The sequence below is a fragment of the Pristis pectinata genome, chromosome 22 (assembly GCF_009764475.1).
Source record: "Pristis pectinata isolate sPriPec2 chromosome 22, sPriPec2.1.pri, whole genome shotgun sequence".
Lineage (NCBI taxonomy): Eukaryota > Metazoa > Chordata > Chondrichthyes > Rhinopristiformes > Pristidae > Pristis > Pristis pectinata.
Genome location: NC_067426.1, coordinates 14306277 through 14325108, shown reverse-complemented (window position 1 = coordinate 14325108; position 18832 = coordinate 14306277). Strand labels below are relative to the sequence as shown.

General features: G+C 42.2%; 1 long non-coding RNA gene across 1 annotated transcript in view; it reads right to left on the bottom strand.

Moving 5' to 3' along the window:
- Positions 1 to 527: 527 nt before the first annotated feature.
- Positions 528 to 18832, bottom strand: part of LOC127581792 (uncharacterized) — a 64111-nt gene continuing 45806 nt past the window's right edge. The window contains exon 3 of the long non-coding RNA XR_007958012.1: positions 528 to 1571. This is a non-coding gene — a long non-coding RNA (uncharacterized LOC127581792). The remainder of the gene's footprint in view (positions 1572 to 18832) is intronic.

Genomic DNA, 18832 nt, shown 5'->3' with positions numbered 1-18832 from the left:
GTATCAATCTCTGACTTAAATATACTCAGTGACTGTATAACCTATAAAGATCTACAAAGCCCTCTTAGGTAAAGAATTCTGAAGCATCACTAACCTCTGGGTCAAGAAATCTCTGTACTGAGTGGCCAACCTCTTATTTTGAGACTGTGACCCGTGTTTCAAAATACCCCAGACAGAGAAAGCATTAACTTTGCATCCATCCCATCAAGCCCTGCGTGAATTTTGTATATTTCAATAAGATCAGCTCTTCTTCTTCTAAAGTTAAGAAATAATTGTCCCAGTCCTGTTAATTTTTCATCATATGACAAATCCATGAACATTCTTTGCACTCCCTTTATCGCAAATATATCCTTCCTTAGATAGGAAGACCAGACTTGCATATTTTAGATGCAGTCTCACTAAGGCTCTGTATAATTGAGCAGTCCGTCTCCTCTCTTCTGTTCAAATCCTCTTTCAATAAGGGCCAACATACAGTTTACCAAAGCATTAAAAAGAAATGACAGAAACACATCATTTTTTAATGGTTTTTCTCCAAAGTTCTACTTGAAACTTTAATTTTTGAAGTGTTTGCGTCCTCCTTGTGAATCAGCAACCTTAGTCTTGTAGTTTATCTGCTTCATTTCCACTTCACCAAACCTCCTTTGTGACTGGTTTTGTGGAATCAGGGTTCCATCCCACGTTCTCCCTACTACCTGCTCAGAGCACCTTGGACCATTGCTACTAATACTGAAGTGCAAAGTTAAATTAATCTTCTTCTCTTGATATTTTTCCTCTTGTGTTCCTTTCCATCTCCCATATCCCAATGTTGTGGTATAGCTTGAAAGGTTCTGCCCTCAGAGGTAGCCATTAACAGACGAAACTTTAAGCAGAGTTCACCAGCCTTTGAATTAGAGGATAGTACAGCACAGAAGGAAACCAGCCAGCCACCATGGTTGTGCCAGCTCCTTGGTAAAACAGCACCATTATTTCCACTCCCATGGCTTGTTGCCAAAATCCTTTACACGTGTTCCCTTAAACTGAACCATATTTAGGATGAAGCGGATTAGGTGAAGATTATCAAACAAATGATTTGCAGAGAAACATTTCAGCTCACAACCTGCAGAGGAAGAACATGTGGGTGACGTCAGTGAAAATTTCAGACGCTGATGAATATGCAAGATGGCCAAAACAGGGCTTAAGAGATAACACCAGTTTTGCCTTCAGGATGTCCTCTTGGTAAAGGAATCAAAGCAGCAAATAGACGTCTGGAGGCTCTTTAAAGGGTTGATTAAATGCCTTCCATACTCATCCAATAGGTACACAGATTTTTGGTTGCCAGCATTTGGCTTAAATCCCGCTCCAAACACTGACCAGCTGTCAGAGAGCAAACACGTCATTTTTGTCAATGTTAAGCAATACTTAAAGCTTCTGCTGGAGCAAGAGGATAAGGAGAACAAGTTGGCATGTGTCTTCCCTGCAGTTATATCTCTCCTCCTCTGGACCTCTCCCACCAGAACCTCCAGTGCCCTCTCTTCCAGTACCTGTGACATCCTTCAGTGGAGATGAGTGCAAAGAGCGCTTGAGTAATGAATCTATAGTAAAGGAAGAGAAATTCACAGTCATAGTGTCACAGAGCAAGAAAACAGGCAATTTGGCCCATCAAGTCCACATCAACATTAATCCCATTTTATTGTCCCACTTTCCCATCAACTCCCTTCAGATTCTACCATTCAACACAATTTGCAGTGGCCAATTAACCTACCAATCTGCATGTCTTTGGGATGTGGGAAGAAACCAGAGCGCTCAGAGGAAACCCAAGGGGTTACAAGGAGAATGTGCAATCTCCACACAGACAGCACCCAAGGTCAGGACTGAACCAAGGTCACTCGTGCTGTGAGGCACCTTGAGGCACATCTTGCACATGTGAATACATTAAACATACATAAGGGTTATAGGTCTTTCAGCACTAGAAACCAAATACAAATTCCCTCCCCCCTCCATCAAGTTCAACTTATGAGAAGTTCAGACTTTCAAACAGACTAGTTATATGAGTACTTCATCCATTTAGACTTTTCAGCCAAAATAATCCCCTCTCCCCTTGTATACATTTGATGTCTTGAGCAAGCTTCCAACTCAAATACAGCTCCTGATTGGAATAATTACTGAATGGAAACATTGACATTTATTCAACATTAAAGAGAATTTAATTCATTGCAAAAATTGAAATATTGTAGATGGTGGAAATCTGAAATAAAAACTGAAAATCTTGAGATAGGAATGTGGATAGACCAGATAATCCAGGGTTATTCTCAGTAGAGCAGTTAAGGAGTTTAATGAAAGAGTTCATTAGGACTTTGATAAAGTAAGTAAAGAAAAACTGTTTCTACTGGCATGCGGTCTGATAATGAAAGGATAAAGATCCCAACTTCCTAGTAACTGAACCTGAGGGGAATTGATGAGAAATGAACTGTTATGATCTGAAATGCAATACCTTAAATAGTAATTCAAGAGTAATTAAAAAAAAATCAGATAAATATCTAAAGGGGAAATAAACTAAAGTGCTAGAGGTAAACAGCAGAGGCATGGAACTAATCTGAGATGTCTCTCATTGAGTCAGGATTGACACGATAGGCTGAATGGCCTCCTTTTGTTTTTCTGACGCTAAAATGAAAATGCAGCAGGACTAACAACCTCTGTGGAGAAGGAAGGAGAAAATTGATGCTTCAAGTCAAGGAGGTTTCTTCTGAGTGGAATATCACCAACTATAAACACTATCCCTGACTTTCCATCTTCACAATTGCAGTCTGTCCTGTCAGATGTTTTTGGCATTGTTCAGTTTTTTAACTGTAGTGCATTGTTTTTATGCTTCTCCTCCCTAAAAGCAGTCACCACTCATAAGCCTCTACCAACATTTTTGATTTAGATTTAAGTGATGGGCAAAGTTGTATTGTAATGGGCATCAACAAAAATTATATAACATAACATTAGCCAAAGTCAAAGTCAAGTTTATTGTCATATGCACAAGTACAGGTGTGCACAGGTGCAATGAAAAACTTGCAGCAGGCACATAGCATCATATAGGCAGCATTCACAAGAAAAACATAAATTATTCACAATTTTTACAAGAAAACAGATTTATAAAGTGGTCATAGTATAGCTAAACTGCAGTGATTAGGGTTTTGCCAGTTGGTTCAAGAACCAAATGGTTGAAGCGAAGTAGTTGTTTTTGAACCCGGTGGTGTGGGACTTCAGGCTTCTGTACCTCCTGCCTGATGGTAGCTGTGAAAAGATGGGATGGCCCGGATGGTGGGGATCTTTGATGGATGTTGCCTTCTTGAGGCAGTGCCTCCCATTGATACTACCAATGGTGGGGAGGGATACGCCCATTATGTATTGGGCAGAGCCCACTACTCTCTGCAGCTTCTTACATTCCTATGCATTCGAATTGCCGTAGCAGACCATAATGCAACCAGTCAAGATACTTTCAACAGTACATGTGTAGAAGTTTGTTAGCATGTTCAGTGACAAGCTGAATCTCCTTAATCTCCTAATAAAGTAAAGACATTGGCTCACTTTCCTTATGATTGCATCTATGTGCTGGGCCCAGGAACAGGTCATCCAGTATGTTAATGCCCAGAAATTTAAAGCTGCTGACTCTCTCCACTGCTGATCCCCCAGTGTAGACTGGCACATGTTCGCCCTCCTTCCCCTTCCTGAACTCAACAATCAGCTCATTATCCACACTATTGACTTGAACACCCTGAAACTGTGCTGCAAATAGAACCAAAGTCTTTTGTAGCAGAGATGTGAGTATGGATTAATATTTTGAAAAATTTTGAACGTCAGAAAGATTTTATGCAGAAATTTAGTGTGAGAGGATCCATGGGTGAAGTGTATAAGTGCAGATCAATGGGATCTTTCCATATGGGGCAACGGGAACAGATTTAAGCACTCCCAGGTCAAGTTATTACATTACAAGATACTCTTCCTACTCTATCCTAACATTATGCCTCACGCCCAGCCTTAACTGCGTGTTCCTATCTCTATACCATTTTACCATTTCTACTCAGCTGCTTGAGATTACTAAACACGGACAAAACATTTAGCTTGTATCCACCAGACTGTTGCACCAAGCAGATAGAGATCTTCACCTCTTCCTGCCCCATCCTGTCATGCTGCATCAAGACCCATTTGTCAAGGATGAATTCAATTCTCCTACATTTGCCTCTTACGTGTAGCGAACCTTCCAATTCTCCACTCACTGGTCATGTGGCGACTGGTATTGACACAGACGGAGAACTGAGAACACTAACTCAATCCACATCCCTACCAAGTGACTTACAAATAAATGTACCTGTTATGCGTGCCAGATGTGGAAAGGATAGTCTGGATTGTAATGCTTTCTGCAGTTAAACAGACTCTGTCTCACGTGCAGAGCAAGCACCAAGGCAAGAAAGTGGGCATCCGGAGCTCCCAAAGTACCGTATCCCAAAATGAGGCACAGGAAGCAACCAGGAAGATCCCATTTGTTGCAAAATGATATTGGAGGAGATTTCTATTTTATGCTGAGTCATGTCATGTGGACCTATTTTTACAATAAACATCTTATTTATCAATATTTAATGGATCTGTTTGTAGCTTATTCCAAGTATGCAGTTCTGTTCAACTGGAAGGCCAAAGCACTCAACCTGCACACCCTTCCAGTAGAGCAAGAGTACGTACTCCCTCCAACCTGCAGTTAGAAAAGTGATCACTTTGAGAAGTGGTATCGTACAGTTTATTTTCTTCTTCACCACTTTTCCTTGGCTCTCTCTCTCTCTCTGCCTTGTTCACTGATGTTGCTGGCATGGGAGTTGCTGACTGCTGCTGGTACATCTTCCTGAACACTTGCCCTCACTGTGTAGTTGGATGACAGGAGACCCTTTACAGATCAGTTTCTCTGCCCATTACTGTACACCTCCACATGGCCTGAGAAGCAATAGCCAGTTCCAACATAAAACCATTGAAATCAATGCATCTCAACTGAACTCCTTTCCCTCTTCCACATGCATTTCATCTGTAAACAGATCAATAATACTGCAGTAGCATTCTGATTACCTAATTTGGACTGTGCACTGTCGGTGCTGAGGACAGGAGTGTTTACTATGGACACTCTGAATTGGCACCAAGAGCCCTGAAGTCAGGAGAAGCACAGAGAATGTGCAAAACAATGATGTCCTTATCATTGCCGTCTCAAACACTCAGAGATAGCACAAGTGAGACACAAGATGAAAGTCCCTTACTTGGGTCAGATGGACAGTGCCTCAGTTCAACAGTTCATCAGAAGGCCTACAATTCCCTCAGTACCACACTGGGAGTGTCGGCCTTGGTTACACACTTAAGTCTCGGCCACAAACCATGCTTTACTGTACTCATTTGTAATCTCTTTTTCTCACACTTGCTACTCTCCTAGTTCGTCTGACTGAAAATGCTAATTTGGTCCAAATCACTGCTGAGTGGGTAGAAGAAATTTGCTGTGCACCTGTGTACACAAGTGCAGGGTGAGAACTGTCTGCATTGTTACCACTGACATCTCCAACAGATACTGTTTAGTGACAAGAAAAGGAAGACGTTCATTTAAATACCATTTCACAACCTCAGGGCATCCTGAAATGCCTGACAGCCAATGTAGCGTGCAGTAGTGTTGTAACATAATATTAACAACAAACAGTTAATTCTCAACGTGTTCCCATTAACATATAGATCAGATTGTTCAGTTTTCAGTGCTGTTTGAGCAGTAAATACTGATTGTGACTTTGGGAAGAATTGCTTTGTTTTTCTTCAAGATGGTACTGTGGGAACTTTAACATCCACCTGAGGAAAGACAGAGTCTCAGTTTAACAGCTCATCCAAACGTCTGTGCTTTACCATGAAGCACTCCCTCAGTACCACTCTTGGTGCAGTACTGGGGGAGTGCTGCATGGTTGGAAGTGGAGGTGTTTGGATGCACTTAAGTCTCAGGACTGCATCTGAAACCCTTGGCCTTTGGCTTCACTGGAATGGACTGATGCCTACTGAAACTGAACTAATGCAAGAGTGATTCAGTGTTCAAAGGTATTATTAGTATTTATTATTTTGCTGTTCTCTATCCAGGCCCATCCAGGAATTTCTGGGCAGCCAGAACCTTCCCCCTCCCCTGAAAAAACATCACTATGTCAATACTTCCCCACTTGTCCTTCCAAGAAGAAAACACTTTGGCCTGCCAGCAGATCCTACAGTGACAGCTCGCAGGCTGGGTGATGGTAAACAGGACACTTAAGGTTCAACGGAAGGTTGCCAACTTGTATTCCTGGAGGTTTCTTCACATGATCTTTTGCCCCCGACCAACCTACCCTCACACCCACCACTGGTTGCTTACACATCCATCCTTTCCTCTGGACAACCAAAGTGCTAACAGCTTCTTGGTGATCTAGTTAGGTGATTCTTGATTGTCAGTCTTGCTATTCTTCTTCATCTCTCATATTGCTAAAACTAATAAGCAAATGTTTTCAAAGAAAATGAATAAAAGCAATTCTTTTACGAGTCAGCTGCAATCTTCCCTCCGGGTTTGCTCCTGGTGTGGGTTGGGGATTAATTATCAGCTCCTCGAGACACTGAGGCAATCCCAGAGAGCCAGCAACCCAAATGGAGCAGAGGAAGGTGGGATACTGAGAGACAGCCCTTTAATGTACAGATACATACTTGATAAATGAAGGCAATTCAGAAAGGTTCAATTTCCCTTTTAACCAAGAACTGCCAGATTGTAGTTTGTTCTCTACCAGTTAACTAGTACACCACCGGGCTGGTGGTGAACCAACCTTCACTGATGTCCTTGAAATGGGGCAGATTAAATCAATAGGCTCTATCAAGGATATCTTGGTGGAGAAAGAATGAAAAGTCAAATGGAGCTCAAAAGCAAGGCCCATCAAAATCAAGATGTCAGCAAGTTGCACTGTCAGGACACCCCACCCCCTCACAAAACTCAAAACATCACACTCATGCACACGAACCCCCAAGAAATAATACTGGGTTGACGAAAATGATTTAGAGGAAAATCTAAGAGGAAACATCCACCAAACCCCTCAGTCCCTTTGACTAACATCCCCAGAACCCCTTTAAATGGCCCACTGCTACAGAATACGCCAAATCATTTATAATCCAGTTTAAGATATTGACAGTGACAGAAACTGCTGGGCATTTATCCAGTTCTTCCAGTAATGTGGTATCTTAGCAACTGCTGCGTTGCTATGGAGAGGCCCTGATGGTTGCTGCAATCAACATGATGCACAGCGCTGTAGGCAAATCTTAGTTCTGCAGATCCTCATTCCAATGCATGATGTGCTGTGTGTGCTGAATACTAAAGTAGGCCCAATGGATTATCAAAGAGCAAATGTTGACTTTTGAACAAGCACAAAATTCTTTGTCTCTTTCACTCTTTCTCTGTCTGCCTCCCTCTCTCTCTGTCCCTCCCCCACTGCAGTCAACAGCCTATATAAACAGGGCAAGTCAGTAAAGAACAGAAAGGTCATTTGATTGCTTCACGCAGGCGGCTTTTAACTATTTCCCTTTCTCTGTTCTGTTTACAGTTTGGCATCCCTTCTGCTTGAGTTGGCCAGTATACATTGCTAAGTCCAGCTCTGACTCCGCTGGGGTCACCAATACACCAGGATTGCTCTGGATATCGGATTGATCTCCACGGCACTGCTGTGAGCAAATTCCATAAAAAAACCATAGGGGTATTAAAAAACTGAATGTACTTTAATATTAAAATTCCTGTATACTTTTCCTATTAATCATAAAAAGTATTGGCCAGGCGATCATACATGTGGAGTTATGTAGTAATATCAGTAGGAATACATTCAGCCTGAACTGGGAAACCTTTTCCAACCCCAATGGGTTTTTATACTCAATTTTTCTGACTTTTTTCCCCAAACTGTGTTGGGACCAGGTCCACAGATACCATAAGCTCAGTTCAGCAGTCATTCTTGTGAGTTTAAGATGATACACATTCACACAAGAATATCACACCCAATTCTGGCCTCAACCTGACTTCCATATCAGGGCCCTGGTCCTGGCCAGAAAGAATCTTTAGAGTTTAGAAGAAACATATAAAATCCTGAGAAGGCATGACAGGGTAAATGTCAGGATGTTTACACTAGTGGGAGAATCTTGAACGAGTGGACAAACTTTGAAGATAAGGGACCAGTCATTTAAAACTGAGATAGGTAGAAATTTCTTCTCGCAGAGAGTGGTGAACCTCTGGAGTGTGTAGGCAAGCTCATTATAAGTATTTAAAAGGGAAGTAGATATATTTTTCAAAGACTTGGGAGGGGGGGGGGAGTGATTGAGGGCTGTGGGGTTCTGGCACAGAGGAGGATTTGAGGCCTGGGCTAGATCAGTCATGAAAATACTGAGTGGTGGGGCAGGCTTGAGGGTCCAGGTGATCTACTCTGTATTCTTTTATTCTTGTGGAACAGTGTCCTCTCTCTTGCTGATTCTGGATAGGATCCACTCACTGAGGGCAATTTGATAAGATAAGATATCTTTATTAGTCACATGTACATCGAAACACATAGTGAAATACATCTTTTGCGTAGAATATTCTGGGGGCAGTTCTCCAGTGTCGCCACGTTTCTGGCACCAACACAGCATGCCCGCATCTTCCTAACCCGTGCATCTTTGGAATGTGGGAGGAAACCGGAGCACCCGGGGGAAACCCACACAGACACAGGAAGAACATACAAGCTCCTTACAGACAGCAGTGGAATTGAACCCAGGTTGCTAGCGCTGTAATAGTGTTACACTAACTGCCAGAATACCGTGCCTGCCCCCTACTGTGGCTTAGTGTGGCAATAGTTACTGTCTCAACCAATAGGGGAGACTTCACAAGCCACTGACCAATATTTGCTCCACTCTTCCTGAACTTCTGCCTTCCACTGTGCTCATTCTCACACACTTCAATTGGCTGCATGAAAAGGCCCAAGAATTTTTTTTTCTTCTTTCACTCTCTGACCCCATGAAACTTGACACCCTTGTAGACATTCAAAGACTTTGGCTTGACAACATGTTCTCCAAACCTGGCTCTGGGTGGCAGGTAGAACAGTTAAGCTGCAGTCTTAGGGTAGCAGTTCAATAAGCTTTCCTTCCTAGGCCATTCTTGATTCTCCTCACCTCTTCATCTCCTTCACACACCTCCTTCAGTCACCACCTCCCCACAAATCATCTCTCATCACCACCCCGCTCCAATCACTGCTTCACCCATCTAATCAGTATCCCGTCCCACCAATCAACATCGATACCTACCACTCCAGCCAATCACCACCACCCAACCAATCATTACCTCACCAATCTCTACCTTTGTCCCTCTCACCACCTCAACCCCTCCAGTCACCAGTTCTATCATGCAAGGTGGGACAGTAGTAAAGCTCCAAAACCTGGGCCTCTGTACCTCCCTCTGCAACTGGATCCTCGACTTCCTTATCAGGAGACCACAGTCAGTGAGGATCAGTAACAACATCTCCTCCTCACTAACAATCAACACAGGCGCACCTCAAGGATGTGTGTTTAGCCCACTGCTCTAATCTCTCTACACTCATGACTGTATAGCTAGGCACAGCTCAAACACCATCTATAAATTTGCCAATAACACCACTGTTATTTGGCGTTGAGGAGGTGTACAGGAGTGAGATAGATCGGCTGGTTGAATGATGTCGCAACAACAACCTCACACTCAACGTCAGCAAGACCAGGGAATTGATTGTGGACTTCAGGAAGGGGAAGTCAGGAGAACACACACCAGTCTTCATTGAGGGGTCAGTGGTGGAAAGGGTGAGCAGCTTCAAGTTCCTGGGCGTCAGCATCTCAGAGGATCTAGTTTGGGCCCAACACACTGATGCAATCATGAAGAAGGCACGCCAGCAGCTCTGCTTCATTGGGAGTTTGATGAGATTTGGTATGTCATCAAAGACTCTTGCAATTTTCTACAGATGTACAGTAGAGAGCATTCTGACTGGATGCATCACTGCCTGGTATGGAGGCTCCAATGCACAGGATCAAAAGAGTCTGCAGAGGGTTGTAGACTCAGCCAGCTCCATCACGGGCACAACCCTCCCCGCCATCTACCCACACTCAATCTTTCAGGAACAGCTTCTTCCCACCTCCATCAGATTTCTGAACAATCCATGAACACTACCTCGTTATTCTTCTTTTGCACTATTTCTTTATTTTTGTAACTTCTAGTCATTTTTATGTCTTGCACTGTACTGCTGCCGCAACACAACAAATTTCACGACCTGATTCTGATTCTGAATTAGTATTCCACAAGCTGAAACCAAAAGATCCACGAATGTGAGATCAAATCCCGCCACAGTGCCTGAAGAATTTAAATTCAATTAATTTAACAATCTGAAATAAAAAGATAGCAGCAGCGGTGTCAAACCTGGCCTTTGTTCCCCAGAATATTCAACAGGCTTCTGGCTATCAGTCCACAAACGTTACCACAATGCTTTTCTATACAAACTAATAACAGATTCCAGGAAGTTATGCACTTTCCTGATTTTCCTCCCTTCCTTCTTTCTTCATTAATGAAGTGAGAGTCACAATTTTATAATCCCTAAAGGAGAGGCCTTGAACTTAAAGGGCTCTAAAAAATTATCATTAATGCTTTTATATGCTTCTTTTAATGCCCTGATGAACACTATTGGGTCCTGTTTTCCAATATCCTAAGTCCATTATTTCTTTCTATCACCATTTTTTTAGCTTAAATTACACTTATTAAATTGCCCTGAATTAGTTTCACAGATGTTTTGCTTTTTCCCATGAAGATAGATATAGCCCTCAGTTAACAGGTTTGCCATTCCAGATAATGTACTTTGTTGTTTTCTTGTGAATGTGTGGATAACCCAGTGTGTGGGGAACAGAATGTAGAATTTACATCTTCAAACTGCTCTCATGGGACTTGAACTGAGCATCCCTTAGCTTAGGGTAACTACTAACATAGTAGAGAATATTGTAACATGGCAGTTCTTTTCCTGGATTAGTAATCCAAAGTCCTGGACCAATGATCCAAAAACACAAGTTCATATTCCACAACCCTAATCACTACAGTTTAGAAAGACTATGACCACTTTCATCACTTTGCACTAAAGTGGACTTTACTTTTTTTGTTCTAATTGTGTTCTTTCTGGAAAAAATTGTGTATAATTTATGTTTAATTTATGTTTTTCTTGTGAATGCTGCTTATATGATGCTGTGTGCCTGTGATGCTGCTGCAAGTAAGTTCTTCATTGCACCTGTGCACACATGTACTTGTGCCTGTGACAATAAACTCCACTTTGACTTTACCATTGTAACCTCAGGCTAATTAAGTAATCTGGAATTAAAGACCTCGAACTTGTGATGGTGACCATGAAGCTACAGGATGGTTACAGACCCTATCTAGTTCACTGATGTCCTCTTTGGAGAAGGGGACCTGCTGGCCTATGTTTGTTTCATTTGCAGCATCCAACTGCAAACTTCTATCACACAAGGCTCAAGGTGTCAGATGCATAAACACGCAATGGGCACAAAAGCCTTTGGTTTATTATTGTGCATTCAGCAAATAAAATCAAGTAGCCTGTGGATCGTGGGGTTGGGGGCTCAGTCATAGGGAGGTGAGGTGTTCAACCAATATAATCCAAAGACCTGGACCAATTATCCAGAGACACAAGTTCATATTCTACCATTGTAACTTCAGGTTAGCTAATGAATCTGGATGTGATTGGACTTGTGTAGGGGACTGTCAAAGAAGAAATTGTGAGGTCCAATCAACATGGCTAACACGAGGGGACATAATTTTAAGGTGATTGGATGAAGGTATAAGGGGGATGTCGGGTAAATTTTTTACACAGAGAGTGGTGGGTGCATGGAATGCACTGCCTGCAGAGGTTGTGGGGGCAGATACATTAGGGACATTTAAGAGACTCTTAGATAGACACATGAATGATAGAAAAATAGGGGGCTATGTGGGAGGGAAGGGTAAGATAGATCTTAGAGCAGGATAAAATGTTGGCACAACATTGTGGGCCGAAGGGTCTGTACTGTGCTGTAGTGTTCTATGTTCTATCAGGAGCAACGCGGTGGGAGGGGGAAAGCATATCTTACCAACAATCATCATGTCACAATCAATAGCAACAGACCAGGTATGCCTGGTCCCTTTTAACTGGTGAAGAAGTTGCCTTCAGCTGCCAACAATAATTTTGTGCAAATGAATGCATGTGTCCAGTGTCCATATGCACAGAGAGCCTAGAATGAATGTTGCACACTCTGTGACCCACACACATGGATTTGGTATGAATTTCTTCAGATAAGACACAACAATGCAAACAAATTTCGAGGCCACCACCTGACTCCAGATCCACAAGAATGTGGTGGACTCATACCTGGCTTCTAAATAAAAATAGTTCAGCAGTTCAAAGGTAATTAAGGATGCAAAATAAACGCTGCCCTTGGCATGACATAAATGAATAAAAATCGGTAATATAACCAGTGTGCCACTACACACCTGGGAAGGAGGTGAGCCAGGGTTAGGAAGATTTTCAGAGACAATGCTAAACCCAGTATATTTCTCATGCATTCACCTTCTGGCCAAGGTCAGCGCATGGTGATCAGGATCGAAACACCTGATCAAATTTTCCCTTGACAGATACCGGCATTCAATCATTGCTGTGCTCTGGAGGCTGCTTTCCTGCCCTGATCTCAGCACCTAAGCCTCACATTGCTCTCTTTTTTTGCATTGCTCTTGGCCTGTGTGCTTCTCTTTCTGCCTCTCTTGCTCTTTCTTTTCTGATACAGTTAAGTTCATTTTTTACTTTATTCCTGAGCTCAGCGCTGCATGAAAATCCTTTCAGGATGTTTTCGATTTTCTGCCTCAGGTCATCCTCAGCTTATTACTGGATCTGGTACATTAATGGAAAATGAAATATTTAGTGCATCCAAATGAATAGACCTGCATTTTACAGATGAAACTGCAGAGTGTTAAAGGAGATGGAAGAAAGCAAAGCAGTGTTTGAAGCAGCAGGTCTGAACTGGTTGCAGCTCTTCCACAAAGTGATAACCTCCGCAGCAAGCTGCATGGGGGGAAGGGGTGCACAAAGGGAATGCAGTGAGGGAGAGATTGCAAAGGGGGAATCACAGTGAAGTAGAAATAAGAAGCTCAACTTAAGCACCAACTTTCATAACCTCAAATGACTAAAGTCTTTCACAGCCAATGAAGCAATTTTGCTGTAGCTTCTGTTGTAATTTAGGAAGTGTAGTGGCCAATTTATCTACAACACAGCAAAGCCTCACAAATAACAACTTGATAACCAAATAATTTGTTTCTTGTTGATTTTAGTTAAAGGATAAATGGTGCCCTTGGAGAGCTGATACTCTGTCTGCAAGGGTATCCCTGAACTTCCAGTTACTTATCACTTTAATGCCCACTTTGTCCTGTCTGTGTGTGATCTATTACTCTGTTCCAAACATTTCATTTTCCAACTACGCACATTACAGACCTCAGTGCTCAACATTGAATTCAATAATTTCAGATAACCAGCCTTTCCAGAGCAACAAACAATCTGCTGGAGGAACTCAGTGGGTTAGGCAGCCTCTGTGGGAGGGAAGGAATTGTCAACATTTTGGTTCAAAGCCCTGCATCAAGACCTTTCTTTCTTTCCCTCCACAGATGCTGCTTGACCCATTGAGTTCCTGCAGCAGATTGTTTGTTGCTCCAGAATCCAGCATCTACAGTCTCTTGTGTTCCTCCCAGCCTTTCCAGTTTGTATCAGAACTGTCCATTGTCAATGGAAGACCATCAAACTGTAACACTAACTCTGTTTTTCTCCCTCCACTAACCTGCTGGGTGCAAGTTCTCCACAAATTAAAACATTTAAACCCCATATCTGCTGAGTTATTTATCTCATGTCTGGCAATATTTTGATGTTAAAGTTCCCATCCTTGTGTTCATATCCCTCTATGACGTCACCCCATCCAATCTCTGCAGCCTCCGCTAGTCTTACAATCTTCCAAGAGCTCTGATCTCCTCCATTTCTGGCCTCTTGCACATCCCTGATTTTATTCACCACTACCAGTTGTGTCTTCAACTGCCAAAAGCTCTAATCACAAAAAATACCTCCCTAAACCATTGCACCTCTCACACCCCATTCATGACATTCCTGTAAACCTACCATGCCAGCTATGACTTTGGTCATCTGATAATCTGGATTTGAAATTGTTTGAGACAGCTTTGCTGTGAAGAGCCTTGCAATGTTTTACTATGTGAAAAGCACTATATGAATGCAAGTTGTTGATATTAAGTAACAACAGGTAAATATACCAAATGCAAGGAACTTTAAATGTCCTCTTACAAATAACACAGTTCCAGCAAATTTGAAAACAAGTATAAAGAGATTATACCCTATAGCCCCCATTCACCATTGGAAGAGTGTCGATATTATAACAAACCCACTGATACACTGGCAATGAGCAGAAACCTCCCAATTAATGAGCAGTGAATTATTCTAATACTTCTTTAATTGCAGCTGGTTCAAAACTTGCAGGCTTGTTTTAAGATGGGGGTGATGGATTAAAGAAAAAATAAGAATCCTCAGCATGTTATTAAATGTACCCAGAATGATCATTATCGCTTGTATCACTGTCAGTGCAGAAATTACAGGATGGAGCTAAATATATTCAACAACCTGACAAACTGCCTGAAGGTACTGTTTGCCCTCGAGTTTAAAGTTCCTTCAACGTCTGACCTGGAGTGGTCACAGACTGAAGCGCACGTCATTTTAATAGAAGTAATTTAACTTGGCAATCTTTTGATTAGAAGGGGAAGAGCAAGACTCAACTAGCTTAAAAGTGATAAATTTGGCCCAGAACTTGCAGTCAAATTAAGACTGAGTTCAATGTTTAAATCATCCAGTGGAGCCACTCTGTGATTTGCAAATTGCACAAGTTACTGGGCAATGTATCAAAATGGCAAGTACCCTCAACAAGCTGGTGAATTCCAGGAATTCTCTTTTATCCATTCATTGGCAAGGCCAGCATTTATTATCCATCTCTATCTGCTCTTGAACTGAGTAACTTGCCTGGTTATTTCAGAGAGTAGTGAAGAGTCAACCACATGCAGTGGGCCTGGATTGTAGTCCAGACTAAGAAAGGAAGCAGAACTTCCTTTCTTAAAAGACATTGGTGAAGGACTTAGGTCTTTATGTTAATCCAGTCAATACCATATTTGATATGAGCTTCATTACAGAAATACTTATGACAATCTATTTAATCACCTGAATATAAATTCTTTAACTGTTGTGGTAGGAATTAAACACTTATCTTTAGAATATCTATCCAGATTTATAGATTATGAAAACAGTAAATTTACTACGTGGCTACAGTCCCACTTGTGCTGCATTTGCACATAATTATTCATTAACTTTTCTGCAAAAAATTAGGGGTGGTGCCTTGTAACAAAAGAACCTTCTGAACGTTTATCATAGAATCATAGAACAGTACAGCACAATACAGGCCCTTCGGCCCACAATGTTGTGCTGACCTTTAAACTTCACCTAAGACTATCTAACCCCTTCCCCCCACATATCCCTCCATTTTAAATTCCTCCATATGCTTATCTAGTAAGCTCTTGAATTTGACCAATGTACCTGCCTCCACCACCACCCCAGGCAGCGCATTCCATGCCCCAACCACTCTCTGGGTAAAAAACCTCCCCCTGATATCTCCCTTGAACTTCCCATCCATTACTTTAAAGCCATGCCCTCTTGTATTGAGCATTGGTGCCCTGGGAAAGAGGCGCTGGCTGACTACTCTACCTATTCCTCTTAATATTTTGTATACCTCTATCATGTTTCCTCTCATCTTCCTTCTTTCCAAAGAGTAAAGCCCTAGCTCCCTTTGTCTCTTCTCATTATGCATACTCTCTAAACCAGGCAGCATCCTGGTAAATCTCCTCTGCACCCTTTCCAATGCTTCCACATCCTTCCTATAATGAGGTGACCAGAACTGGACACAGTACTCCAAGTGTGGTCTAACCAGAGTCTTGTAGAGCTGCGTCATCACTTCGCGGCTCTTATACTCGATCCCATGACTTATGAAAGCTAACATCCTATAAGCTTTATTAACTACCCTATCCACCTGTGAGGCAACTTTCAGGGATCTGTAGATATGAACCCCCAGATCCCTCTGCTCCTCCACACCACCCAGAATCCTGCCATTAACTTTGTACTCCGCCTTGGAGAGTGTCCTTCCAAAGTGTACCACCTCACACTTCTCCGGATTGAACTCCATCTACCACTTCTCAGCCCAGCTCTGCATCCTATCAATGTCCCTCTGCAATCTTCGACAGCCCTCCACACTATCCACAACACCACCAACCTTTGTGTTGTCTGCAAACTTGCCAACCTACCCTTCTACCCCGTCATCCAAGTCATTAATAAAAATCCATTAATAAAAATATTCCTCCAATATCACTCAATCTCTCAAACTCTGAAGGGAAGATCTCATTCCTGAAGATAGTAAATTATTGTTAGAGTCTTTTAAAATCTAACTCTTAAAATTCTATTTTAATTTTTTTCTCCCTTTACTTCCCTTCCTGAATGTGATTACATTTTAATGTATGCCATTTCCTTCTCCGTCATCCCTCAGTTTTCCTCTTAATCATTGAATCTCATGAGTTAAAGGATAATTGGTTTTGACATTCACTGAGGTCTCACATGCCCATTGGCCTTACAGAGTTGTTATCAGCGCATGCTCCCTGTGAGTGATGATGTAAAGCATTTTCCAGCTGAAGAGTGAGGAAAACTCTAATGATTCACACTGCAAGATAACTGCTCCAGCAAGATCTGGGCCAATGTCCAATTCAAAATTGATTACAATTTTGGTCAAAACAAGATCATTAAATGCTATTCGATCAAGAAGGTATTCTTATGTTTCATTAGGTTCAGTAAAGTAGCAAAATAAATGTACATTTCCCTATTTCCCCTCTAATAGCCTGTCCTGGTCCAACCACATAGACGCCACAGCCAAGAAAGCTCACCAACACCTCTACTTCCTCAGGAGGCTAAAGAATTTGGCATGTCCCCTTTGACACTCACTAACTTTTATCGATGCACCATATAAAACACCCTATCTGGATGTATCACGGCTTGGTATGGCAACTGCTCTGCCCAGGACCACAAGAAACTGCAGAGAGTTGTGGACACAGCCCAGCAGGTCACAGAAACCAGCCTCTCTTCCTTGGACTGTGTCTATACCTTGGTGAAGCAACCAGCATAATCAAAGACCCCACTCACCCGGGTCATTCTCTCTTCTCCTCTCTCCCATCAGGCAGAAGATATAGGAGCCTGAGGGCATATACCACCAGTCTCAAGGACAGCTTCTATCCCACTGTTATAAGACTATTGAACAGTTCCCTTATACGATGAGATGGATTCTTGACCTCACAATTTACCTTGTTATGACCTTGCACCTTATTGTCTACCTGCACTGCACTTCCTCTGTAGCTGTGACACTTTACCCTGTCTACCTCAATGCACTGTGTAATGAATTGATCTGTACGAATGGTATGCAAGACAAGTTTTCACTGTACCTCAGTATAAGTGACAATAATAAACCAATACCAATACCAATTTAGTATCTTTCCACATTGCACACCATCCAATTCTTGGATTATTAGGGCAGCTGACATGAATGGGTGACAAAACTTTGGTCAAAGGTGTTGCTTTTAAGGAGTGTCACAAAGGAGGAGGGACAGAGAGAAGCAGAGAAGCTTAAGGAGAGATCGTGGAAATCACACCTTGAGCTACTCAAACCCAGTAACGCGATGACCTCCTTGGGCTCACTTTCTTCTTCCACCGCATACACCTTGGAGCGTCCTGCTCTCTCTTTATCATGGACACTTGTAGCAAGCTGACAGCATTTGAAAGGTAGACTCACCAAGGTTGGAGAAATTCAGCTCAGGCATGCACACGGTGCCTAAGTGGGGGAACACAGAATTTGTGGAGACAGGCAGAGGTTGGGAGAAGACTTGGTGGGATTTGAACATGAGGATGATAAAGGGGATGGAGCATTCTCCTGCTCAGGGGTGAAGAATAAAGTATGTAAGGGTGTAATGGTGAGGACAACAAGTAAATTGGCTTGTGCAGAGCCATTTTGAAAGTTACTATTGAATCAGCTCTATCCCTTCTTTCAGTGCAGAAAAACTCCCATTTCTTTGCTGGCTTTTTGCCAACTAACTGTGTCTAATAGTTACCCACGTTCCTGCCACTGGAAACAATCCCTCCTCTGACATATGCATCATTTAGTTGGCGTACATAAAAATGTTGGCCAGGACACTTGGAATAATCTCTGCTCTTCATTGAACAATGCCACAGGGTGTCTTTTTAAGCTGGAAAATGAGCCCTCGGTTTAACATCATGTCTTGGAGATGGCACTTTCCTGAGTAATGCACTGAAGTGTCTGTCCAGATTACATGCTTAAGCGTGTTTGAACCTAGAATGTTCTGACTCAGGCAAGGGATTCCTTCAAACCAACTCAAACTGACATTTATCTCAGTCGGTCTGAGTTTCAGAGAAACACAGGGAAGTGTTGCCACAAAAAAGTGTGACAACTATGCAAGGTCATGCCATGTTAGCATGCTTAGATTACAAAGAGAAGGGAGAGAAAAAATTGGATTTATACAGCATCTTTGGAACATCAAAAACACTTTACAACCAATGAAGTTTATGTTCTGAATTATAGTCACAATTGCAATGCAGAAAATGTGACAGCCACTGTCCATCAAACAGTATTATGATAATATGCA